Source organism: Macrotis lagotis, chromosome 2 (genome assembly GCF_037893015.1).
Source record: "Macrotis lagotis isolate mMagLag1 chromosome 2, bilby.v1.9.chrom.fasta, whole genome shotgun sequence".
NCBI classification, from domain to species: domain Eukaryota; kingdom Metazoa; phylum Chordata; class Mammalia; order Peramelemorphia; family Peramelidae; genus Macrotis; species Macrotis lagotis.
In genome coordinates, this window is record NC_133659.1 from 219,786,474 (window position 1) to 219,813,470 (window position 26,997).

At 35.5% G+C, this 26,997-nt stretch overlaps 1 protein-coding gene across 2 annotated transcripts in view; it reads right to left on the minus strand.

The window, feature by feature from the left end:
• SLC16A3 (solute carrier family 16 member 3) overlaps positions 1–26,997 on the minus strand; it is a 70,866-nt gene that overhangs the window by 39,554 nt on the left and 4,315 nt on the right. For both annotated transcript variants that reach the window (XM_074224800.1, XM_074224798.1), the window contains exons 2-3: positions 9,601–9,740; positions 9,349–9,473 (exon numbers count right to left, since the gene is read on the minus strand). The gene's annotated coding sequence lies outside the window, so the exon portion shown is untranslated. The remainder of the gene's footprint in view (positions 1–9,348; positions 9,474–9,600; positions 9,741–26,997) is intronic.

Sequence of the window (26,997 nt, forward strand, 5' to 3'; positions counted from 1 at the left end):
GATTGATGAATTTACCAGAAATCAGGAATCAATACTTCAAAACAAAAAAAAAATGGAAAATTAGAAGAAAATGTGAAATATCTCATTGAAAAAACAACTGATTGGGTGGCTAGGTGGCATAGTGGATAAAGCACCAGCCTTAGAGTCAGAAGTACCTGGGTTCACATCTGATCTCAGACACTTAATAATGACCTAGCTGTGTGGCCTTGGGCAAGCCACTTAACCCCATTTGCCTTGCAAAAACCTAAAAAAGAAAAAAGAAAAAGGAAAAACAACTGATATGGAAAACAGACTTAGGAAAGATAATTTAAAAATTATTGGAATATCTGAAAGTCATGATCAGGAAAAGAGCCTTGACATCATTTTCAAAGAATTACTACAGGAAAATTGCCCTGATATTCTAGAAGCAGAGGGCAAAATAGAAATGGAGAGAATCCACCGATCCCCCCAAGAAAGAGATCCCAAAAAACCAACCCCTAGGAATATTATAGCCAAGTTCCAGAACTCCCAAGTCAGAGAGAAAATATTACAAATAGCTAGAAGGACACAGTTCAAATATCGTGGAGCTGCAGTCAGGATCACACAGGACTTAGCAGCAACTACATTGGAAGCTCATAGGGCTTGGAATATAATATACCAGAAGGCAAAAGAGCTTAGAATGCAGCCAAGAATGAACTACCCAGAAAGGCTGAATGTCCTCTTCCAGGGAAAAAGATGGACTTTCAATGAACCAGGGGAATTTCAAATGTTCCTTTGGAAAGGCCAGAGCTGAACAGAAGGTTTGATCTTCAGATACAGGACTCAGGTGAAGCATGGAGATTGGAGGAGAGGGGGAAAATATGAGGGACTTAATGATGATGAACTGCATGTATTCCTGCATAGAAAAATGACACTGATAATACTCATATGAACCTTCTCAGTTAATAGAACAGGTAGAGGGAGCTTTTATAGTTGAAGCACAGGAGAAAGCTGAATTTGAAGATAAAATATGGTGTAAAAATGGGAGTCAATAGAAAAAAAGGGAAATGTAATGGGAGAAAGAAAAAGGAGAGGGGGAATAGGCCAAGATATTTCATATAATAAGATTTTTCTTTATTACAATGAGCTACTGCAATGATATAGAGGGGGGGAAAGGCAAGGGGGAATGAGAGAATCTTTGCTCTCCTCAGAGGTGGTTAGGAGAGGAAACAGCATATATACTCAATGGGGTATAGGCATCTGGAGTAAGAAAGGGGGGGCAGGGGAAGGGGTGGGGATGTGAATGAAGGAGGAGAGGATGGACCATGGGGGGAGAGTGGTCAGATATAATACATTTTCTTTTTTACTTCTTGCAAGGGGCTGGGATTGGATGGCCTCTCCAGCACCATAGGGCCAGGTGGATGCTGGGCCTAAGGGGTGGTATGGGGGCTCAGGGCCTCTTGCTCCTAGGACCAGGGATCTGTCTGCTGGGCCACTCAGCTACCCTACAGCAGAGTCAGAGTGAAAGGAGTGAGAAAATATAGTACATGGTAGTGGAGAAATACGAAAGGAGGGAGTTGCGATCAGCAACGGCAACGGTGGAAAAATATGGAAGTAACTTTTGTGATGGACTTACCATAAAGAATGTGATCCATCCATGACAGAGTTGTTGGTGTTGGAGCAAAGACTGAAGCACAATTTTTATTATTATTATTGGGGGGGGGGTGCAGGGCAAATGGGGCTGGGTGGCCTGCCTGGGGCCACATAGCAGGGTGATCGTTGGTTGTCTGAGGCCAGATTTGGGCCCGGGTACTCCTGGCTCAAGGGCCAATGCTCTGTCTGCCACCCAACCACCCCTACTATTATTACTATTTTATTTTATTTTGGGTCTTTTTTTCTTTTTCTTTTTTTGGTTTTTGCAGGGCAGTGGGGTTTGGGTGGCTTTCATGTCACACATCTGGGTGATTGTTGGGTCTATGGGGCTGGATGTGCGCTCAGGTGCTCATGGCTCCAGAGCTGGTGCTCTGTCCATTGTTCCACCTGGCCATACCTACAATTATTACTATTATTTTTTTAATATAATTTTTTTCTCTCCCCTTTACTTTATCACTCAAGCAAGTCTATATTTATAGGGGGGAGGGGGTATTATTTCGTTTACTCTTAAACAAGAATATTTTATTAATGTAAAAAAACATTATTTGTACAAAATGAGAATAAATATTAAAGACTGATTAAAAAATACACAAAAAAGCAGAACAGATCAAATGGCATTGAAAGTACAAAAATTAGGAATAAGCAAGTGGAAGCTAAGGATTCCATTAGACATCAAGAAACAGAGTCAATAGAGAAGAAATAGAAGAAAATGTGAAATATTTCATCAGAAAAAAAAAATTGTCCTGGAAAAAAGACTGCAAAGAAATAATTTAAGAATTAATGGACTTCCTGAAACTCATGAGCAGAGAAAGAGCCTACACATAATATTTCAAGAAATTATCAAGGAAAACTTCTCTGATGTCATAGATCCAGAAAGAAAAAGAAAAATTAAAAGAATCCACCAATCATTTTCTGAGATACTAAAATGAAAACTCCCAAGAATATTATGGCTAATTTTCAGGATTCCAGGTAAAAGAGAAAATGCTTCAGACAGCCAGAAAGAAATAATTTAAATGGTGTGTAACCACAGTCAGGATTACATAAGATTTAGCAGCTTCCACATTTTAGGAGTGGAAGGTTAAGAATATGGTGTTTTAGAAGGCAAAGAACCAAAACTTACCTACACAGCAAAACTGAATTTACTCCTTCAGAAGAAAATGAAGGAGTGGGGGGGGGGGGGAGGTGGTAATTAATGAAATAGAGGATTTTCAAGTCTCCTGATAAAAATACCAGAGTAGAATAAAAAATTTTACATTCAAACAAAAGACTCAAGAGAAGCATAAAAAGGTAAATATGAAAAAGTAATAAGGTTATTAAAAATTCAATAAAGTTAAACTGTTTACATTCATAAATGAGATGATACATGTAATTCCTAAGAACTTTCTTATTAGTGGGAAGTTACAAGGAGTTTACTTAGATGGAGGGCATGGCTGTGAGCCAATGATGTTGGAATGATCTCAAAAAAAGGGAGACAGGAGGAGAGGTATAATGGGGAAATTTTTCTCACATACAGAAGGCATGTAAGGAAGGGCTTTTACAATAGAGGGGAAAATGAGGAGGGTGGTAGGTAATGTTTAAGTATTACTTTCATCAGAATTGGTTCAAAGAGGAAGAAAAAATAAACACACACACACACACACACACACATATATATATATATAAACATGTACACACATAATCAGTTTTGTACAGAAATGCAATGTATCCATTGGATATATACAACAGGAAGGTAATAAGGGAAAGAAGGCAGTGGGGAGGATGTTAAAGAGGAAAGATTCAGGTAGGCAATGGTCAGAAGGAAGATAGACTTGAGGAGACAATAAAAAGAAAGAGGGGGAAAGAAACAGAAGAAAATGGGTGGAAGATAAATACATAATAATCATAACTGTGAATATAAATGGAATCAGTTTACTCTTAAAATGGAATCAGAGAGAAGAATAGATTAGAAATCAAAACACAACAATGTATTGATTAAATGCATTGCTTAATAGAATACATGCTTAATAGAAAGACACACACAGAGTTAAAAAATTCCTTGGAACTGAATCTATCATACTTCAGCTGAAGTAAAACAGGTAAGGGTAGCAATCATGATCTCAGAAGAGTAGATAAAAGGGACAATAGACAGAAGTAATATCAAAAAGTTTTACTGCAAGTTTCTCTGATAAAGACCTCATTTCTCAAGTATGTACTGAGTATAGAGCTTAGTCAAATTTATAAAAATAAGAGTCATTCCCCAGTTGATAAATGGTCAAAGAATATGAACAAGCAGAATTCAGAAGAAGAAATCAAAGCTATATATACTCATATAAAAAATCTTAATCATGATTGATTAGAGAAATGAAAATTAAAACAGAGGCACAACCTCACATATACCAGAAATGACAAATGCTGGAAGAGAAGAGGAGAAATTAGGAACACCAATAATTGTTGTGTCTATCCATTTTGGAGAACAATTTGGAACTATGCTCAAAGGGCTATATAAACTATACATACTTTGACCCCCATCTACCATTCTCAGATCTGTATCCCAAAGAAATCAAAGGAAAAGGACTTGTATTTACAAAAATAATTGTAGTAGCTTTTTGTGTGGCAAAAAATTGAGAATGGAGGGGATGCTCATCAACTGAAGAATGGTTGAACAAGTTGTGGTGAATGATTGGGATGGAGCACTATTGTACTCCTGACTCCAGGGTCGGTGCTCTATCCATTGCGCCACCTAGCTGCCCCCACTATTGTACTACAAAAGATAAGGAGTGGTTCAGAAAAACATGGCAAGACCTTTGTAGAACTGATATAAAGTGAAATGAGAAGAGCCAGGATATCATTGGGTATAGTAATAGTAATGCTATAAAGATGAACTACTATGAAAGTAACTCCAATCAATACAATGACTCAAGACAGTTCCAAAGGATATATGATGAAACAATGTTATCTACCTCCAGAAAGAGAACTGATGAACTCTGAGTATAAATTGAAGTATAATTTCTTACTTTCTATTTTTCAGGGTTTTTTAAAACTATAGCTTAATATGAAAATAGTTTTGCATGATATCACATGTAAAGTTGCACTCATGTTGCTTGCCTTCTAGTGGGTAGAGGAAGGGGTGGGAGGGAAGAAGAGAATTTGGAACTCAAAATTAAAAAAAATGTTAAAATAAACATTTTTTAAAAAAAGAAAACAAAAGAATTTTTTTTTAAATAAAGGTACTTTGGGATTATGGGAAAATAGTGAAGTAGAATCAGAAAATTCCAAACTCTCCATATTTCCTCCACTAACAAGTCAAAAAAAATACCACAGAATGAAATTAGAATGGCAAAAACAAGCAAAACTTGAGGCAGAACAATGTTCCTCCTGGGAAAACCAGAGAAAAATCTAAGAAAGATCTCCAGTGAAATGCAAACACCTTCAGGCTAGCTCCCTGAAACAGCAAGAGGCAAGCCTTAAAGGCCTAGGTTGGCAGATAGTCTCCACTTCAGCCACAGGAATTTTCACCTCAGAGGACAATGAGGAAGATTGATTGCTGATAAGGGATGCCAGGTCCAGTTGTGTGATGAGAGAAAGTCCTGGACAAGAAAGAAGCAGTACATGTTCTATGAGTATAGAGGCAATGATGTGGGATACTGCTGATTGTGGTGACTTAAAATAGAACTGAGTTGTCAGTCTTGATTCCAGGGCTATAACTGACGATTATAGCCACTAGAGGGTTCTCAGAGAGTAAAAGATCATTTCCAGCAAAGTATGCAGAGGGGCCCCAGCTGTGACTTGGAGGGAGAATGGAGTGCAGAGGTTAGATCCAGGACAAAATTTCTGAAATCACAGGCACCATCCTCCACACTGCAGACTGCCATTTTTTTTTTTTTAATGAGCAGGCAAAGGAGAAAGAATGTCGACAATTACTTTGGGAATAGAGAATACTGGGTTTTATCTCAAGAGGAAGATGCTTTAGGGAAAAAAGCCTCTCCCTCACCAAAGAGTAACATCAAATAGCTATTTGCTCAAAAAAGAATTCATAGAACTCAAAAAAGACTTTTTAAATGAAATAAGAGAGATTGAAGAAAAACTAAATAAGAAAATAAGAACAATCCAAGAAAAACAAACTTTTATGAAAAGAAAGCAAACCAACTAGAAAAGGAAATTCAGAATCTTAAGGAAGAAAATGACTTTAAAAATTAGAATTGGTCAAGGGGAAGCCAGTGTAGTTATAAGAGACCAAGACATAATAATGAAAAATAGAAAAAATAGAAAAACATGAGAGAAGGTGAAGTACCTCACACAGATTTGGAGAACAGATCAAGAAGAGAAAACATAAGAATAATCAAACTACCTGAAAGCTATGATCAAAAAAAGAAGTTTAATACAATAATGGAAGAAAAAACTAAAGAAAATTGTTGTGAAGGATTAGAATAAAAGGGGAAAGTAGAAATGGAAAAAATTAATCAATCTTCACCTAAAAGATCCTAGGAGGAAAACTGAAAGGAATATCATTACTAAAATCCCTAAGTCAAGGAGAAAATTTTAGGAGCAACAAGAAAAAAACAATTCAAATATGGGGGACAACAATTAGAATTACAAAAGACATAAAAGTAACTACTCTAAAAGACTGAAGGCCTTGGAACATTATATATCTAAGAGCAAAAGAACTGGGGTTGTACTGAAAATATCATACCCATCAAAGTTAAACATTATTCTGAACAAAAAAATATTCAATGAATTTCTAGATTTTCAGGATATTGTTGCAAAAAGATCTTAAGCTAAAAGAATATTTGACATAAAAGAACCAAGAGAACTAAATTACAAGGTATCAATAAGGACAAATTGCTTACTATCTATGAAAACGTAAACCATACATAAAAGATTGTTATGTAATTGGGTAGTTAGAAAGAAAGATGGGTGTAAAGCTGAGTAGGATGAGATTCTTTAAAGTAAAATGGTAAAAAAGAAAAAAGAGAGTTACCATCTTATAAAATGAAGTATAAGAAGAATAATTGATACAGAATAATTAGAAGGGGAAGGAGAGTTGGTAGTTCTTGAAACCTACTCTCATCAGGAATATATCTCTATCTCTATCTATCTATCTATCTATCTATCTATCTATCTATCTATGGCTATACATATAATATATGACTACAAATATATATGTCTATAAAAGTCTTCTAAATTCATAAAGAAATAAAAGAAAAGGATAGGTAGGGTAATGAGTTAGAGAGTAAAGTGTTAGGATAAGAAAGTGCATAGAAGGGTGTGAAGATCAATGGAGAAGGGTACATAGAAAGGTGTGTAAGGGGGAAGAATTCTTTTGATTAAATAATAGGAGGGCAAAGTAGTGAGGATAAGTAAAGTAGAGGAGTGAGGAGGTGTTGTTGTTTTCAGGCAATGTTATAAAAATGAGAGTTACACATAAATCAAATATATATATATATATGAATAGGTATGTGTATATACATTTCTATATGTATATGTATGTGGGTATCTGTATTTGCACACACACATATACAAATGTCTATATATGGGTATATATTTGAGTGTATACATATATGTGCCATGTATATGTGTGTTTTTATGTCTATGTCTGTGTTATGTGTATATATATATATATATATCCACGCTAAATTATAGTCATCCTTAGGAGAGGTGGGAGGGAAAAAATAACTATTGTACAGCATAGAACAGCCTTCTGCAAGGAAATTGCACAATTTTGAACACAATATGTAATATGTAGTCTTTTTGAAATCAAAATTTATTGCTTTATATTATGAATCTTCTTGTATGTTTTCTTGCACAAGACAGACAAATAAATAAAGTTTACTGAAAATATGATAAAAAAGAACCAAAAATTCTAATTATGGAAAAAAGGCTAAATGAGGAAAATATAAATCTGACTCGAATAACTTTAAGTTTGAATGGATTAAATAATCAAAGAAAATGAGAATTGAATAAGAAAAAACCCCTCAAATATGTTGCTAACCAGAAAATGAATTTTATAAAATTATAAAGATCAAGCCTGGCCCCAAAGTAGAGATACAAAATGATATTTTCCCATTTTCTCTTCTTTTGTAGAAGTTGAAACCCATGAATGTGGAATAGTTGCCTATACTATCAAGCTTTTTTTCCCCTTTATGCTGATTATTTTACTGAAATTTTTCTTTTTTGCTTTTGTAAAAAATTTTTTTGTTATAAAGAATCATTCTCTAGAAGGAAAAGGGAACTAAGAGGAAATGCAGGCAATGTAAGAATAAAATATTTATAAAATCTATTTTAAAATTGAAAGTTTTAAAAACATCCAAAAATAGAAAGCTTGGACTCAACAAAAAGCAATGTCATTCCAAAGGCATTGAGAGACAGAAGTAAAAGGAGTATAGATTAATAAAGAGATAAAATGGAAAAAATCTATAAAAATTATTATAACAAATCATTATCAAGAATATTCAAGAACATTGGAGCCTCCACACTTGGAGAAGCTTACGTTTGAATTTGTTGTCATTCAGTTGTTTCAGCTGTGTCTGACTCTTCAGGACTCCATTTTGGGCTTTCTTGGAAGAGATGTTATACCATTGAATGGGGGGGGTGGTAATGGACATAAAGACTGGTATACAGGGAGGAATATTTTGGCCAAGAAAGTAACTGAGAAGATGAATAGAGCCATAGAAAGATAGAACAACATACTTTATCCAGGAGCAATTATAGAGTTGATGTCTTTATGATTCCACAACTGGACATTGGGCATGGAGGTAGGGAAGAGTTCCATGTACGAATGGAAGATTGATTTTTTGAGGGGCAGCTAGGTGGCGCAGTGGATAGAGCACCAGCCCTGGAGTCAGGAGGACCTGAGTTCAAATCCAGCCTCAGAAACTTAATAATTACCTAGCTGTGTGGCCTTGGGCAAGTCACTTAACCCCATTTGCCTTGCAAAAACCTTAAAAAAAATTGGTTTTTGAGCTGGGAAGCATTTCAGTTAGAGACAGCCCAAAATAAAAGTAGATTATAGTCCAGTTCTAGATTATAGATCTAAAAAGAATATGAATAGGAAAAGCACTCAGGACTAAGAGTATATGGAAAAAAAAGTCATGCTGGAAGAGATACAAATATGAGGGCACTAAGAGACTGATATGCAAGAGATCAGAAGAGGAGTAAAGTACAAAAGTCATGGAGAAAAAAAATCTCTGATCTTCTTAATCAGGTATATTAAAACATATTTCTTATTGTCATTTCTTATATTATTTGTGTTGTCTTACCTATTAGAATGTAAGCTCTGAAAGCAGATTAGTGTTTTTCACATAGTAAACACTTAATAAATGCTTTTTCATACCTTTGTTAGCTAAATTGGCTAAAATAAACATTTGATTGAGTAGAATAAAAGGCAGGTATCCCAAATGGCTCTTTTCCAATATGGTATTTGCCATTCATAAATCCAAATCACTCAAAGTTCTTTAAAAATATAACAACAGAGCTTCTTTTTAGAGCCATTTTGTCAACTTCCATTGCGCCATGAGAGCCAAGTGGAGGAAGACTGCGAATGTGTAGTATGAAACGCAAAAGGAGAAAGATGAGGCAAAGGTCCAAGTAACCAGATGCTGCCAGCCACAGGAGCAGAGATGGAATGACCCTTGGTGACATTCTTGGGAAGGCAGAATCCTTCAGGAGACAGACATCATCCTCCCTACTAAAGACTCTACAAGCTCTGCCATCTGATAAAGGACTCTATTTGACACACCTCCCTGGCAAAAAAGGACATACCATCTTTTAATGCAGATCCCTCCTCCCTGACTCGTGATTGTGCACTATAGGACTCTTGTCATTCCTGACTGGTTGTTTTCCTTGTGGCTAAGTGTAGCACATCTGTATAATAAATCCTCAAAACTCTGAAAAAAAATATAACAACAGAAATAATTTCATTTAATGATCTTCTAATCACAAATCTCAGTTTTAACCTTAAACTTTTCATTTGAATCATCAAATAGGAGGATATATACTCTCAAAGGTACTTGCCATTGTGATGGGAGAAATCCAATGCAAAATCCAAGTTGAAGAAGGATGATCTGTAGAAGATGAAGTGTTCTAGGTATTTTGTTTACAGACAATACTGGGCTGGTTTCATGAGCCATATTTCAGAGCCATCTGGAAAAGATCTGTAAATACTTAAATGAGTTTGACCTGATCTTCCCCAGAGAAAAGACTCAGCGGAGAAATGTCTATTGCACTGTTTGCATAATGTATGATGTACATCTGGATGGGCAATCTACAGAACTTGACACACCACACATACACACACTCACATAGCCATGTATATATGTATACATTAAATATATTTACACACATACACACACACATATATAGACACATATATGTATAAGTTTAATATTAAATAGGATGATCTGGAATACCTTGGGAAGTGTCACTTTTAATAGCTTTAAGCCTATCTTAGCTACAAAGACCCATCTTTGTTGTTGTTGTTGCTTATTGTTTAATTTATTTTCCAATTTTACATAAAGATAATTTTCAGTCTTTATTTTTAAAGTTTTTATCCCTCCCACCCATCCCTTCCCCAACCTAGGATAGCAAATAATCTGATATAGTTTATACATGTACCATCATGTTACACATATTTCCATTTTAGTGACACTGTCACAAGAAGGAAAAAACAAAAATTGAACTTAAAAAGATAAAAATAGCATGCTTTGATCTTCATTGAAACCCATAGTTCTACCTCTGGATATGGATGGCATTTTTAATTGATATTTTATCTTATTTTTCCAATTACATGTTATGAAAATTTTTCAACAGTCATCCTCTTGCATATGTATAAGTTACACAATTTTCTTCCACTCTCCCTTTTTACTCACCTCCCCTCAGTGGTGAACAGTCTAGTAAATGTTGTACATGTACATTTGTGTTTAACATGTTTATATATTCATCATAGGTGATATTTTCCATCACAAGTCTTTTAGAACAGTCTTAGATCACTTTATTACTGAAAAGAATTAAGTCTATCATAGTTGATCACCTCACACTACTGCTATTAAGGTGGACAATGTTCTCTTGGTTCTGCTCACTTCACTCAGTATGAGTTCATGAAAATCTTTCCAGGTTTTTCTGGAATCTACCTGCTTATTATTTCTTATAGAACAATAACAATCCATTATATTCATATAACACAATTTGCTCATCCAGTCTTCAACTGATGGCATCCCTCAAATTTCCAATTCTTTGCCCCTACAAAAGGAGCTACTATGAATATTCTTAAACATGTGACTCTGTTCCCATTTTTTGGTCATCTCTTTGAGATTCAGACCTAGTGGTGGTATTGCAGGATCAAAGGGTATGCATGGCTTTATTGGCCTATGTATATATTTCCAAATTGGTCTTCAGAATGATTGGATCAGTTCACAACTCCATCAACTATACTTTAGTGTCCAGCTTTCCCACATCCCTTCCAACATTGAATAGTTCCCTTTTCTGACAAACTAGCCAACCTGATAGGTGTGAGGTGGTACCACAGAGTTGCTTTAATTTACATTTCTCGAATTAATAGTGATTCAGAGCATTTTTCATCTATATATGACTACAGATAGCTTTAATTTTTTTCTACCTGAAAACTGCCTGTTCATATCCTTTGATCATTTATCAATTGGGAAATTACCTGTATTCTTATAAATTTGACTCAGCTATCTATATCTATTAGAAATGAGGCCTTTATCAGAAACACTAGTTCTAAAAATTGTTTCCTAATTTTCTACTTTCCAACTAATCTTAGTTGTATTGGTTTTATTTGTGTGAAAAATTTTCAATTTAATGAAATCAAAATTATTCATCTTGGATTTCATAATGTTCTCTAATTCTTCTTTGATCATAAATTCTCCTTCTCTCCATGAATCTGACAGGTAAACAATCCTTGTTCTTCTAATTGGCTCGTTATCATTTAATGTATAAACCATTTTGATATTATCTTTGTAAAGGGCATGAGATTTTAGTTTCTGCCATATTATTTTCCAATTTTCCTAGCTGTTTGGTTTCTTATCACAGAAGCTGGAATTTTTGCATTTATCAAACAGTAGATTAATATAGTTGGTTATTTACTTGTCTTGTAAACCTAACCTGTTCCATGATCCACCACTCTATTTCTTAGCCAATACCAAATAGTTTTGATGACTGCTGTTTTATAATATAGGAGGTCTTTTTTTTGTTTTTGTAAGGCAATGGAGTTAAGTACTTGCCCAGGGTCACTCAGCTAGGTTAATTACTAAGTTTCTGAGGTTAGATTTAAACTTAGGTCCTCCTGACTCCAGGGTCAGTGCTCTATCCACTGCACTACCTAGCTGCCCCCATAATAGTTTTGACCTGGTATGGCTAGGCCACTTTCCTTTGCATTTTTTCATTAATTCCCTAGATGTTCTTAATATTATGTTCTTCTTCCTAAATTTTGTTATTATTTTTTTCAGCTCTATAAAATAACTTTTGGATAGTTTGATATGGCACTAAATGTATAGATTAATTTATTTTTTAATTGAAATTTTATTTTATTTTTCCACTTACATGCTATAGTAGTTTTTCAACATTTATCCATTTGCAAATTTATGAGGTATACATTTCTCTATCATCCTTCCTTCCCCACCCCCCATGGCAGCAAACAGTCTGGTAATATTGTAAATGTTGTGTTTAACATATTTACATATTAGTCATTTTGTGTAAGAGTTATTACAACTAAGGGGAAAAAAAGAAAATCATTTTATTATCAAACCAAAGGCAGAAGCACCAATGAAGAATTTCAAAGAAGACAAAACTAAAAACATCATCAAAGAAATGAGTTTTAGGCACTTCCAGTCAAGAAGATAACCTTAATGAAGTCAGGTATCACCACTCTCATGGATCTACTCCAGAAAAAAAATCTAAAAATTTCACCAGACAAAATAATGATCAAGAAGTCAAATGGGGCATATAAAAAATTACTTTTCTCACCCCAGAAATGCATTAATCAGTTAGGTGGAAGCCTAAAGGAACAAACAAAAGGCTTCCACCTAGGCAAATAAGCTCAAGAGTCAGAGAAGTCTAACTCTGGGGACTTATAGCTCCCAGTGACCAGGAATCTAGGTCACCTATGTTGAGACCGAGGAAGTAGAAGATAAGGAGAAAGGGGTGAAATCAGCATCTTCTATGTGCCAGTCACTATATCATTTAATCAACAACCAAGGTTGCAAGCATGAGTGATTGAAAGCATGATGATGGGATTGACAAAAATAGGGAAGTTTGGAAGAGGGGTGGGTTTGGTGAAAAAGATAATAAATTATGCTTTCAGTTGTGATGAGTTTGTGATGTCTAGAAGACATCCAGTTGATGATGAGAGACTGGAACTCAGGAGAAAATGTAGGGTTGGATATATTGATTTGGAAATTCTCTTCTTAGAGATGTGATCCTTAAACCCATGGGAGCTCATGGGGGGGGGGGGGGAAGAAAAGGGCTCAGGACAGAGATTTGGGACACTTAATGGTTAGTGTATGTGACTTGAATGAAGATTCAACAAAGGAAACTGAGTAGTCAGAAAGACAGAAGAAGATCCAGAAGAGAGAAGTGTTATGAAAATCTAAAGAAAAAGTATCTAGGAGGAAAAGTAAGCAAAGAAGTTGAGGGCTGAGAAAAATTCATTAGATTTAGAATTAAGAGACTGTTGAAGTCTTTGGAGAGAGTAATTTTGGTTGAATGATGAGATTGGAACCTACATTGCAGAACCTAGTATCTGGTTAAGAAGAGAAAGTGTGTGTGTTGGGGGGAGCTAAGTGGAGCAGTGGATAGAACACCAGCCCTGGAGTTAGGAGGACCTGAGTTCAAATTCAGACACTTAATAATTACCTCGCTGTGTGAACCTGGGCAAGTCACTTAACCCCATTGCCTTGCAAAATAAAAAACAAACAGACAAGAAGAGAAGAAAAAGTGGAAGCTCTGGAGTGTGGGTGGCTTGCTAAAGGAGCTTAACTGAGAAGGGAGGACAGATGGAGGTCAATAGCTAGCATGGATGTTCAAAACAAGTGAGATGTTGTGCGTGGGGTTTTTTTTTGCTTGTTTTTAAATGAAGAACACATGGGAATATTTGTAGACAATAGGAAAATAGCTTGTAGATAGGGAAAGATTGAAGATTAGTGAAAGAATGAGAATGATAGAGGGGATACATTAGGTCCCAAGATATATCTCAAAAGACTTGCCTTCATAAGGAAAAAGCAAACTTTCATGTTAGATGGGGCAAAGAAGATAGAGGGGAAAGCTCTCAGAGGAAGAGAGAGCTCTTGGCAAGTGATCTTAATTCAAGAGATGAAATAGGAGAAAAGATCTTCAGCTGAGAGTCTGGGGAAAGAGTCCTACTGATGAAGAATGAAAAGAAAAAAGATTTAGAATATCCCTGTAGTAAATTGGGATAGAAAATTAATTGGAAAGTTGTAAAAGGATGGCTTTGTTGCATTGAGAGTTCTATTGAGATTATTTAAAATATAAATTTACGGTGAACTCAGTGATTATTTTGTAACTTTCTCCAACTTCATTCAGCAACATAGGAATAAGAGTGGAGAAAGAAGACAATGATGGTAATCCAAAGTTGAGCTTTTTTTCAACTATGCTCAGTCTAAGCACAAAGGGGCAAGAGACTCAAATATAAGGAATTGAATATATTTGATTCACAAAGAGGTCAAAAATTAGGGAAGGAAGGAGAGTAGTGCAGGGTGATGACTTAGAAAAGAACTGAGGGTGAAAGGATTGGAAATTACAGTGAGAATAAAGAACAGAGTTAAGGTTTTCAAGGTAGAAAGAAAGATGAAATGAGCAAAGATTATGATGAGATAAAGAAATTTTATAATTCATGAACATAGAAGTAGAACATTTATAGTTGGTAGAAAGATCAAGAATAAGCTAGAAGAATAAGAAAATGAAAAAAAGAATCTAACCACGAAAAGCTATTATGTGATAAGGATGCTCAAGACTAAAACCCTGAGGAAGAGAATGGCTCCATAACAATTAGAAGCAAAGACTAAAAGAAAAAAGCAACTTGGGCACAGATTCAACTAGAATTTCTGGAAGAGGTAAAGCAAGACTTTTTTAAGGATTTAAAGTATTTTTCTTTACAAATGAAATTGGAGGGGCAGCTAGAGCAGATAGAGTGGATACAGCACCAACCCTGGAATCAGGAGGACCTGAGTTCAAATCTGACCTCAGACATTTGATAATTACCTAGTTGTATGAACTTGGGCAAGTCACTTAACCCCATTGCCTTAAATAAATTAAAAAAAATTTAAATTAAATGAAATTAGAGTACTAGAGAGAGTATAAAAAATATTGGTCCAAGGGGCACAGAACCTCAACCAAGTAATAAATTCTTGAAAATTAGAATGGATCAAATAGCAACCAGTGAGGGACAACAAGAAATATTGAAACAAAGTCAAAAGGCTAAAAAAGTACAAGTAAGATATCTTATAGCAAAAATAACCAGATGCTCTGGTAAACAGATGATCTTGGTAAAGAGATCAAGGGGAGAAAATTTAAAGATCATTGGACTATCTGAATTATATGACCACAAAACAATAGATAATTATTAAAAAAAAAAACCTCCCTAGACCACTTAGAAATAGAAGACACAGGGGCGGCTAGGTGGCATAGTGGATAAAGCACCAGCCTTGGAGTCAGGAGTACCCAGGTTCAAATCCAGTCTCAGACACTTAATAATTACCTAGCTGTGTGGCCTTGGGCAAGCCACTTAACCCCATTTGCCTTGCAAAAACCTAAAAAAAAAACCCAGGTGAAATAGAAGATACAGAGGAAATAGAAAGAATCCACAAGTCACCTGATGAAAGAAACCTTCAAATGGAAACTTTCCCAAAAGCATTATAGTCTAAATCCAGCTTCCTAGATTAAAGAAAACATACTGCAAGCAGTCAGAAAGAAAAAATTCAAGTTCCAAGTAGCTATAACCAGGTTCAAACATGATTCAACATTCACCACTATAAAGGAGTGAAAATTTGATATACAACATTCCACAAAGCAATAGATATAGACTTAAAACCAAAAATAACTCACTTAGTAAAACTGAGTTTAATCCTATGAGGGGGGGAATGGATTTTTAATGAAATAGAACACTTTTCTGAGCATTCCTGATGAAAAGGCCAGTGCTATGTGGAAACCTGGAAGTACAAACACAGGAGTGGAGAAAAACATAAAAAGTAAATATGAATGAATGATCATAAAGGACTAAATAGGGATAAATTGCTTATAATATGAAGAGATTATTTATATATGTATATACATATACACACACAGATATATATATATATATATATATATATATATATATATACAGACTCTATGAACCCTATTAATCAATAAGAGGGACTGTTATTAGAAAGAAGGTCTTGGAGTAGTTCTGTTATAGCCTAGTGATTTTAAAAGAAGAATGGGGGGAAAAAGGAAGAAGGGAGGAAGATTAATGTTTGCCCTTCATTTTCTTTTTTCTTTTTTTTTTTACAAGGCAAATGGGGTTAAGTGGCTTGCCCAAGGCCACACGACTAGGTAATTATTAAGTGTCTGAGGCCAGATTTGAACCTGGGTACTCCTGACTCAAAGGCTGGTGCTTTATCCACTGCTCCACCTAGCCGCCCCTGCCTTTCATTTTCTTTTTTTTTCTTTTTTCTTTCAAGGCAATGGGGTTAAGTGGCTTGCCCAAGGCCACACAGCTAGGTAATTATTAAGTGTCTGAGGTTGGATTTGAACCCAGGTATTCCTGACTCCAAGGCCGGTGCTCTATCCACTGCGCCACCTAGCTGCCCCTCGCCTTTCATTTTCAAGGAAGACCATGACATCAGGGATGTGATACCATGACAAGCACATGAATTGGATTTAAGTGAGGGAATGCTGTGCTATGTCACCAACCTCACTTTCTCTTCCAGAGTCATCTGAGTCTAGTGGCCAGATATCAATCAGGATGACTGGAGACAGCCCTGGATTGGAAACTGAAGAACTGCCCATTAATTGAGGAATGACTAAACAAATTATGGTATATACATGTGACAAAATACTAATATTTAAGGAATAAAAGAAATGGTTTCAGAGAAACCTGGGAAGATTTGTTTGAGCTGATGCAGAAAGAAGTGGAGAACCAAGAGAGCAATTTAAACAGTAGTAATAATATTCTAAAGTCAAACAACATGTAAATCGTTAGCAATTCCGATTAAGATCACTAATCATGGTTCCAGATGATTGATGATGATTGATATTTGTCCTTCGTTCTCAAAAGAAGATCATGTCATCAGGGAGGTGATGCCATTGGATTTGAGTGAGGGGGTGCTGTGCTATGTCAGCCTCACTTTCTCCTCCAGAACCATTTGGATCCAGTGGCCAGAAAAGAATCAGGACAATTGGAGATGGCCCCAGATGAGAGGCAATCAGGATTAAGTGACTTGCCCAAGGTCACACAGTTAGTGAGTATCAAGTATCTGAGGCTGAATTCAAACTCCCACCCTCCTGACTTAAGCCCAGTGCTCTATCCACTGTGTGATCTAGCTGCTACCCCTTGATTCCAGATGACTAATGATAAAACTTTGCTAGCTATCTCCTGCTAGAGAGGTGAAAGTCTCAAAGTTCAGAACCATTGGAATAAAGAAAGTTTGAGGGTGTGTGAATAATAATCATTTAGGAATGAGTCTAAGTAGAATATCAGTGCCTACAGAGAGATTATTGAGAAAGTTGTTAATTAAACTTGTCAAGGCCCTCCCTTAAAGTAAGCTTTGGACCAGGTGGTGATTTTACAATCTATAAAGTCTCGGGAAATTTTCTGCATAGTCATCAGCCCTGGGGAAATCCAGAGAGGAGGCTGGAACTGACAATTCAAGGTTTATCTGGTGAGGGGTAGGCACTAGAAAAGGCCCTGGGGCAAAGTCAGAGCTTGGCAGTGGGTCTGAATCCCAGACTTGCTAGAAAGACTTGAAAGCAAAGTGGCCAGAGGCAGTTGACTAAGAACAGTGATCAATTCACAATTTTCTGATAAATCTCTAGTATAAAAAGGGCAAAGTTAGTTGATCTGTATCTAGGGACATTAGGATCACATCACTGAGCTTCCTAAATCTTAGGGTAAGGTTAGATGCCAGAAGTAGATGACCTGTATCTAAGGAGACACAAGGCTTCTTGTGAAAGAGATGATTGTGCCAGGAGAGAGGCTATCACTAATCAGGAGAGTGGGGCCCCAAGTCCAAAGTAGTTTTACAACATTATCTCTAGCATGGATGAGCCAGGTACTTAATGAAGAGATACCTTCACAACACACACACACGTATAAATATGTTTGTTCATCTTTAATTAGAATTTGTTTTGCCTAGGACTAATATTTCCCTTAAACTATTCTTTGGCTAATTTTTCCTTCTCCCTTCTCCTGTTTTCCTATTAAAAGGGTGATAAGAAAAGAGAATAGAATCCTTTAGGTAAAATTATGGAAGGACATGGAAAAGAGTCAAAATATGGAAGAATATTAGGGTCTCCTTTTTAGTTTACAAAACTATTAATAAATGAATATTTTTGTATTCTAAAGTCCTTTAGGGATTTACCTCAATGAAGGAAAACTTATCTGTTCTTAATCATAGTATATATACATTTCTGATGTCTCATGAGGTTATTGGCTTCTATTTGGCCTATTCTAATGTTCAAGGAGTTTGCTACTTGGACAAGAGTTTGAAATTCTTGTATCACATTGGTATAGTAACAATGTCCTCTATTAAATCTTTTCTCCCTTTCTTCCTAAATATTCTTTTAGGACATTAAGAATAAACTCTAATAAGGCTCTGCAAAATGAATTAAGAATGGCAACTATATTTAGAATGGAAAATATCTTAATCTATTAAAAAATTACCATATTCACCCCAACCAGACTTAATGGTTTAGTGACTATTCTGTTTAATGAAGCAAATAATGAGTAAGGATAAAAACTTTGGACCTTTGCTCAACCTTCAGTGTAAAATTTTCTATATCCAGATATCTAATTTTCCTGCATGATTGAATCATCCTTGCTATTCACATCTCTTCAATATCCTCTGGCCCTATGATTGGACCTTCTGACTGGAGGCAATATCATAAACTGCAAAAACCATAATTTAAGGAGGGGAGTACATCATGGTCTACACCAAGTTGCACAGATTTTGAACTTTGCTGGACTTCTCCATCATGCCCCTGTTCTGGGGTACTTTCTCTCCCTTGGCTCTTTTTTCAGTTTTTTTCTTTTGTGTGTCTATGCATTAATTGTTAGGTTGTAATCATCTTGAGGGCAGAGACTATCTTTCTTTTTATTTTTTTTTGTATACCAGTGTTTATAGTGTCTGGTACATAGAAGGTGTTTAATAAATCTTCATTGACTATTACATATTAAATCATAACTTCAAAATTATGTTAAAAAGAAATGCCCAAAGACATACAAGTATTCTTTTTATTAGGACATTTTTCTTCTTCCACAGAAAAATTTTTTCTTTTTGGAGCTAATCTTAGTATTTACTAAAGGTAGGACTGAAACTCAGAGCTTCCTACTTTCTTTTTTTAATTGATATTTCATTTTTCCATTTACAGTTATGAAAGTTTTTCAGCCTTTATCCACATGAATATGCATATTTTAAGTTACATAATTTCCTTCCATCATCCTTTCTCAACACCTTCCCCTCAGTGGCAAACAGTCAAGTGAATATTGTACATACACATTTGTGTTTAATGTGTTTACAGATTAGTCATTTTTGATATGAGGAATTAGGATTAAGGGAAAAGAAAGAAGACCATGAGATAGGAAGTAAATACATAAGAGAAATTTTTTAAAAAAATGAATATAGTCTTCATTCAGATTCCGTAGAGTTTTTGGTTTTCTTTTATTTTGTTTTTCTTCCTCTGGATAGGGATAGCATTGTCCCTAGAAATCTCCTAGAGTAGTCCTAGCTCTCTGTACTGCTGAAAGAAGCTGCAGGAAAATGTTTAGAAAATGTAAGAAAACATGCAATTTGGGTGCTGCTCATATAAGATGTGTATATTCATGGACATGTCACATAAGATGTGTCTAAATGGACACACAGAATGAATAGATATGCATGGGACCTAATCTGGCTAGTGGTAGGAAATTATAGATCCATTAAAGAATTTGGCAGTAATTGAGAGTTTACCTTTTTATTTAGTTCAGGCCCAAAGACTTCTATGTAATGTTTTCTTTTTTGCAACTTTTGTCCTCTCTTTTCTTCCTTCCTCTGTATGTATCTCCTTGCTACAAAGTGTACTAAAAACCTTCAGCCTAAATAGATGCTTATAAAACCAATAACATTTATATTCTATCTCCCAGGTGGTTTCTAGTATAGATGAAGGATAAAGAAAATACCTTTTCTCCCTCAAATTAGAGACAACTGAACATATTTGTAGACAGTTAAAAAGAAATTCATAGAAATGAAGATTGAAGATGAGAGGGTGATGATTCATGGAGCAAGGACCTGGCAGAGGCAGGGAATAATGGGGATCAAGGACAAAGAATATCTCTAAAACTTGTAGCAGATATGCTGGAAAATTTTGCTTAAAACGAATAAGAAGAGGGGCATCTAGGTGGTACAGTGGATAGTGCACCGGCCCTGGAGTCAGGAGTACCTGAGTTCAAATCCAGTCTCAGACACTTAATAATTACCTAGCTGTGTGGCCTTGGGAGCCAATTGGCAAGCCACTTAACCCCATTGCCTTGCAAAAAAAAAAAAGAATAAGAAACAAATTACAAAGCTGAAGAAAAAATCAGAGAAACATAATTCCAGTCAAATTCCTTTTAGAAGGAGTGCTGCATGTTTGTAATGCTTCACTTCTTGAGTATAAATTGTCATTCCTTCTTAATTACCCACCCCACTAGCCACAGATGATAGACTTTTTTCAATGCCTACAGGGATCAAGTATAAGTTTTTTCTTTCTCTCCACTGGGAAACTATTAAAATGAATCAATAATTCTTATTTTTCTTAAAAATTGGGGAGGGGGTATATGTTATTGACTGATTCTTTTTTTTTTTTTTTTTTTTTTTAGTTTTTTGCAAGGCAAACGGGGTTAAGTGGCCTGCCCAAGGCCACACATCTAGGTAATTATTAAGTGTCTGAGACTGGATTTGAACCCAGGTACTCCTGACTCCAGGGCTGGTGCTTTATCCACTACACCACCTAGCCACCCCTAGGGTGTGTGTATTGAACAACAACAACAAAAAAAAAAAATACTGCTCTTTATTTTTTTTTAGGTTTTTTTTTTTTTGCATGGCAAATGGAGTTAAATGGCTTGCACAAGGCCACACAGCTAGGTAATTATTAAGTGTCTCAGGCCACATTTGAACTCAGGTCCTCCTGACTCCAGGGCCAGTGCTTTATCCACTGCGTCACCTAGCCACCCTATAATATTGCTCTTTAAAATCTCTTTTTGAACAAAGATATACATAGATTGACAAAGAAAGAGTTAGTCAAATTTATTATAATTGTTAGCTAAACAAAAAAGTTGAACAGACTTTTAAGAAACAGAAATAAGCATTATGAGCTGGAAGGAAACTTGGAGAGACAAGAAAGGAACTACTGTTGATGGGGTCCATCCATGCAGTCTAGATCCTAGAATATGTCATTAATAAGAAGAGATGAAGTGGAAAATCTAAACCCCTCATTAAGAAAACTAGGGCTCGGAGAATCAAGTGACTTACCCAGGGTCAAGCCGGTAGCATTGGTCTGAGCCTGCTACATCTAAGAAATAAATACTGCATCCCAGGCTATTGCCAATCATCTTGACTTTTGTTCTCTCCCTGAGTTTCAATGTCTCTGGCAGAGAAAGTGAGGCTGAAGATTTTGTGCAACTCTACCTCACTTAAATCCAATTTTTGCACAAATCAAAACATCATTCCATGATGTCACTGGTTCTTTTTAAAATGAATGACAAGAGAGGCAGAACCAAGAGGGGAGTAAAGACTAGGACCCCACTGAGTTCTCCCTAAACCCCTCCAAATACTTTTATTTTTTTAGGGTTTTTTTTTTGCAAGGCAAATGGGGTTAAGTGGCTTGACCAAGGCCACACAGCTAGGTAATTATTAAATGTCTGAGACCGGCTTTGAACCCAGGTACTCCTGACTCCAGGGCCGGTGCTTTATCCACTGTGCCACCTAGCCACCCCTCCAAATACTTTTAAATAATGAATCTAAAGAATTCTAGAGTGGCAGAATACTCAAAAAGATGTAGTGAAACAATTTTCTATCCCAAGACAACATAGAAAGTCAGCAGGAAAGATCTGTTGCACCAGGGTGAGAGAGTAGCATAGTCCAGTGCAGTCCCTACCAGTGTAGACTGGGCCCCAGTAAACCAGGAGCAGACCTCCAGGTGCCTGAATCAATGACAGCAATTGTGGTTTCCAGACCTCCCAGTCCTCAGATGATAAGAGAATGGAACAATGGGTCAGAAGGATATTTGAAAGGGGTCCCTTTACTGGTACCAGGGGCAGGATTCTGTTACATGATTTATACTTGGATCTTGGTTGCAGTCCTTGGTCTTAGTCCCAGTGCAAGGAGGAGCATTGGCATAGCAGAACTTGCCAGCTGCAAGGGAGCAGGGACCCTGGCCACAGTTCTCAGGTTGAAAAGAGTGCTTGTGGTCACTCACAAACCAAAGCACAGTTTAAGAGAATAATAACCATACCTCTCCCCACATCATACCACCTTGGAAGAGCCAAAAAGTTACAGATCCCAGAATTACCTCTGAAAATGGTTGTACAAAAAAACCTGACCCATCCACCTGGAAAGTAGAGCTTCACTTTAGCAGAGAAGTGAAAATCAAGAAATAGCCTGGAAAAATGAACAAGGAACAGAAAAAAAAAGTTTGACCACTGAAAGTTACTTTGGTGACAAGGAAGATCAAAAAATGTCAAAGAAAAATCTGAATTGGTTTTAGATTATAGAAAAGTTCTAAAAGCATTTTTAAAAATCAAGTAAGAGATGTAGAGAAAAATTGGGAAGAGAAATGAGAGCAATGCAAGAAAATCAAAGAAAAAAGAATGAACAGCTTGGTAAAGGAGATGCAAAAATACTGAAGAAAATATGTTAATATTTAAATAAATAAATATTTGATTAATTAACATGTTAATAATATATTAAAAAACAGAATAGACCAAATGATAAAAGAGACAAAAGAGGCAAAATTAATCCAGTGAAGTAATCTTGAAAAACAAAATGACCAAATGGAAAACAATATGCAAAAATTTGCTGAAAAGAACTCCTGAAAGAATAGAATTGACCAAATGGGAAAAAAGGTACAAAAATTTACTGAAGAAAATAATTCCTTAAAAATTAGAATTGGTCAAATAGAAGCTAATGACTTTATGAAACATCAAGAAACAATCAAAGAAAATCAAAAGGATAAAAAGAATAAAAAAATGTGAACTATCTCACTGGAAAAACAATTGACTTGGAAAATAAATTCAGGAGAGATATTTTAAGAATTATTGGACTACCTAAAAGTCAATATCAAAAATATAGCCTAGACATCATATTTCAAGAAGTCATGAAGGAAAAACTGCCTTAATATTCTGGATCCAGAGGGCAAAATAGAAACTGAAAGAATCCATAGATCACCTTCTGAAAGAAATCACAAAATGACAACTCCAGGAAGATTATAGCCAAATTCCAGAGCTCCCAGGTCAAGGAGAAAATATTGCAAGCAGCCAAAAAAAAGAAACAATTCAAATATTGTGGAGCCACAGTCAGGATCACACAAGATTTAGCAGCTTCTACATTAAAAGATCAGAGATATTAAAATAATATATTCCAAAGAGCTAGAATTACAACCAAGCGAAACTAAGCTAAATCCTTTAGAGGAAAAAATGAATATTTAATGAAATAGAGGACTTTCAAGCATTCCTGATGAAAAGACCAGAGTTGAATACAAAATTTGCAGAAGATTGATAAAAAAGTAAATAGAAAAGAAATTATAAGGGATTTGAAAAGGTTGAACTGTTTATATTCTTAAATAGGAAAAAAGATACTCCTAAGAACTTTCTCATTATGAAGGCAGTTAGGAGTATAAATAGACAGAAAATAGACTTTGAATGTGAATTAAATGTGATTACCTAAAAAATAAAATTAAGGGATAGAAAGAAGAATGTACTGGGAGGGGGGAAAGGAGAGATAGAGTGAAATAAATTATCTGACATAAAGGAGACCTGAAAAATATTTTAGTAAAGGCAGAAATGGAGAAGCAGGGAGGGGAGCACATGAATCTTATTCTCATCAGAATTGGCTCAAAGAGGGAATAATATACACACTCTATGTGTAGAAATCTATCTTACCATATAGGAAAGTATCAAGGGAAGGGGATAAGAGAAGTGGGGGCTGGGGGGAGCGTGGAGGGAAGAATGGACAGGCTCCAAAGTAATGTTCAAATGAATGAATCAGATTTGTTCAAGGATACCTCCAGTAGCAAATGAAAGGAAAGCAGGAGGCGTTTACCGAAATGGTTATCATATAGGAAGAACACAGGAATATTAGCTCTATAATGGGATAAAGTATAGTAGGGTACTGTAACTCCAACTGTTGTGGAGTCAGATCACTGTTGCATGTGCGTTATGCTGATTAAATGGAATGTTGTATTGCAGAAAACTTTTGGTCCTAATTATAGATATTAGAGGAAGAATAAAAAGTGAAAAAAAGCATAGTTAAAATGTGTGCCCATATAGATTATAGAGTTCTTAGCTTGGTTTCTGTGAATGCATTGTTTTTCTAAAAACATGTTTTGATAATATATATTTTGATAGATTTGATAAATATTTTTGATAGATTTGATACTTTGATAACATTTTCTAAAACTTTATTTTGATTTTGCTGTGTAATTGCTCTTTTTATGATCCTATGTATTTCATTTTACGTATTTAAATTCATTCTGAAAAGGGGCTGATAGCCTTTATCAGACTGACAAAGGGTCCAATAATAAAAAAAAAGTTAACCACTCTTTTTTGTTTTGTTTTGTTTTGTTGGTTTTGGGGTTTTTGGGGGGCAGGGAGTGACTTGCCTAAGGACACAGAGTTAGTGAATATCAAGTATCTGAGATCAAATTTAAACTTAGGTCCTCCTGAGTCCAGGATCAGTGCTCTATCGACTGCTCCTTCTAGTTGCCCCCAACAACTCTTAGTATAGTATACTGACAATCATTTATATGACAACTGTACTTCTTTTTTGTTGTACCTAATTAGCATGTTATACCACAAGGATTATAAATGTCATAACACTGAATGTATCAGATCACTCTTTTTTTTTTTTTAGGTTTTTGCAAGGCAAATGGAGTTAAGTGGCTTGCCCAAGGCCACACAGCTAGGTAATTATTAAGTGTCTGAGGTCGGATTTGAACTCAGGTACTCCTGACTCCAGGGCCAGTGCTCTATCCACTGCGCCACCTAGCCACCCCCAGATTAACTTTTAATTTTGTTTAATTTCAAAACTAGATCATGTCTGCTCAGTCTTTGGAATTTATTGTTCAAACAACATGCTCATACAAATGTAGTTGGTTATTTGCTGCTAGCTTTAAAAAATAGAAGCAGAGGGCAGCTAGGTGGTGTAGTGGATAGAGCACAGACCCTGGAATCGGAAGGACCTGAGTTCAAATCCGGCCTCAGACACTTAATAATTACCTAGCTGTGTGGCCTTGCGCAAGTCACTTAACCCCATTGCCTTGCAAAAAAAAACACTAAAAAGAAATTAGAAGCAGCATTGATATGTGCCCTTGACAAATATCTCTTCCTATCTTTGATTTGTCTCTGCACTATGACTATAAACTTATGGCTAGCTATACCAATAATTCTATCAATAGATCCATAGTTTTTAAAAACTAAGACTATAATAATTAGCATATATGTAAATAAAAATGAGCAAAACAATTGATAGCCATTGCTATAATATGAACATAACATAAAAATAGAATGAAATAAGCATATGTGCAAAATAATAAATAAGCATATTCAAATATGTAATTATCTGCAATAAATGTATAAAACTTTCTTTTTAAAGCAGTATTTTTTCAGTTATATATAAAGGCAATTTTAAATATTCATTTTAAAATTTTTTTGAGTTCCAAATTTTGTCCTTCCCTCCTCTCATTCCCCCTCCCTAAATAGGCAAAAATTTTAAATAGGTTATGTGTGCAATCATATCAAGCATATTTCCATAAAATACATTCATGTTGTAGAAGAAGAAGTAAACCAAAAGAAAAAAAAAACATAAAAAACAAAGAAAATGAAAGTAGTATTCTTTGTTCTGCATTGAGACTCCATTAGTTCTTTCTCTGGATGTAGATAACATTTTTCATCATGAGTCCTTTGGCATTGTCCTGGATCATTGTATTGCTGAGAACCATTATTCATAGTTGATAAGTGTACAACATTGCTGTTACTGTACCTCCCATTCACTTCACTCAGCATGAGTTCATGTAAGTCTTTCCAATTTATCTGAAATCTATCTGCTTATCATTTCTTAAAGCATAATAGTATTTCATTATTTTTATGTGCCACAATTTGTTCAACCATTCCCCAACTGATGGGCATCCCCTCAATTTCCAATTCTTTGCTACCACAAAAAGAGCTGCTACAAATATTTTTGTGCATGCAAATCCTTTTCCCTTTTTTATACTCTCTTTGGAATATAGACCTAGTAGTTGTATTGCTGGATCAAATGGTAAACACAATATGACTGCCCTTTGGGCATAGTTCCAAATTTATGCACTTTTAAAACACATTTTGCATAGGCAATCTCTGTTACTGACCCTTTGAAACATGTGAGACTTGTAGAATTATTTTTCATTAGGATGACCTGTAAAATAAGAAATTAGTCTACTTTCTGGTCTTATAGATTTAATTCCTTTATCACTGGCTGATTTTTCTGTTCTTTTCCTGGTCTAGTAGATGGTATAAGTGCCCATTAGGTTCACTGTTCAGTTAGACCTGGACTGTTGACTTTCAGCATATTGATACCGTAAATTACATCTATATCCTAAGCATCTCTATAGGAGCAATACTAGTTTAGGAAGGAGTTACTTTTTAGTTCAGTCCTTTTGCCCTATAATATCCAATTGTCTCCTTCACTAGAAACATCTCTTCCAGCCCCCATCTTTGTTTCACAGAATTTTTGTATGATTGGTGGATGGTCTCTCTTAATCAGCATTTGCCGAGGTGAATTTCCATAATTCCTTTGCATTTGTATACTGGAAAACCCTACCATTCTATGGTCAAATGGTGGTGATGGCAAACAGTCTTGATAGGGTCCCCTATTTTCTTTTTTTTTAATTAAAGATTTTATTTGAGTTTTTGAGTTTTACAATTTTTCCCCCAGTCTTACTTCTCTCCCCCCACCCCACCACAGAAAGCAA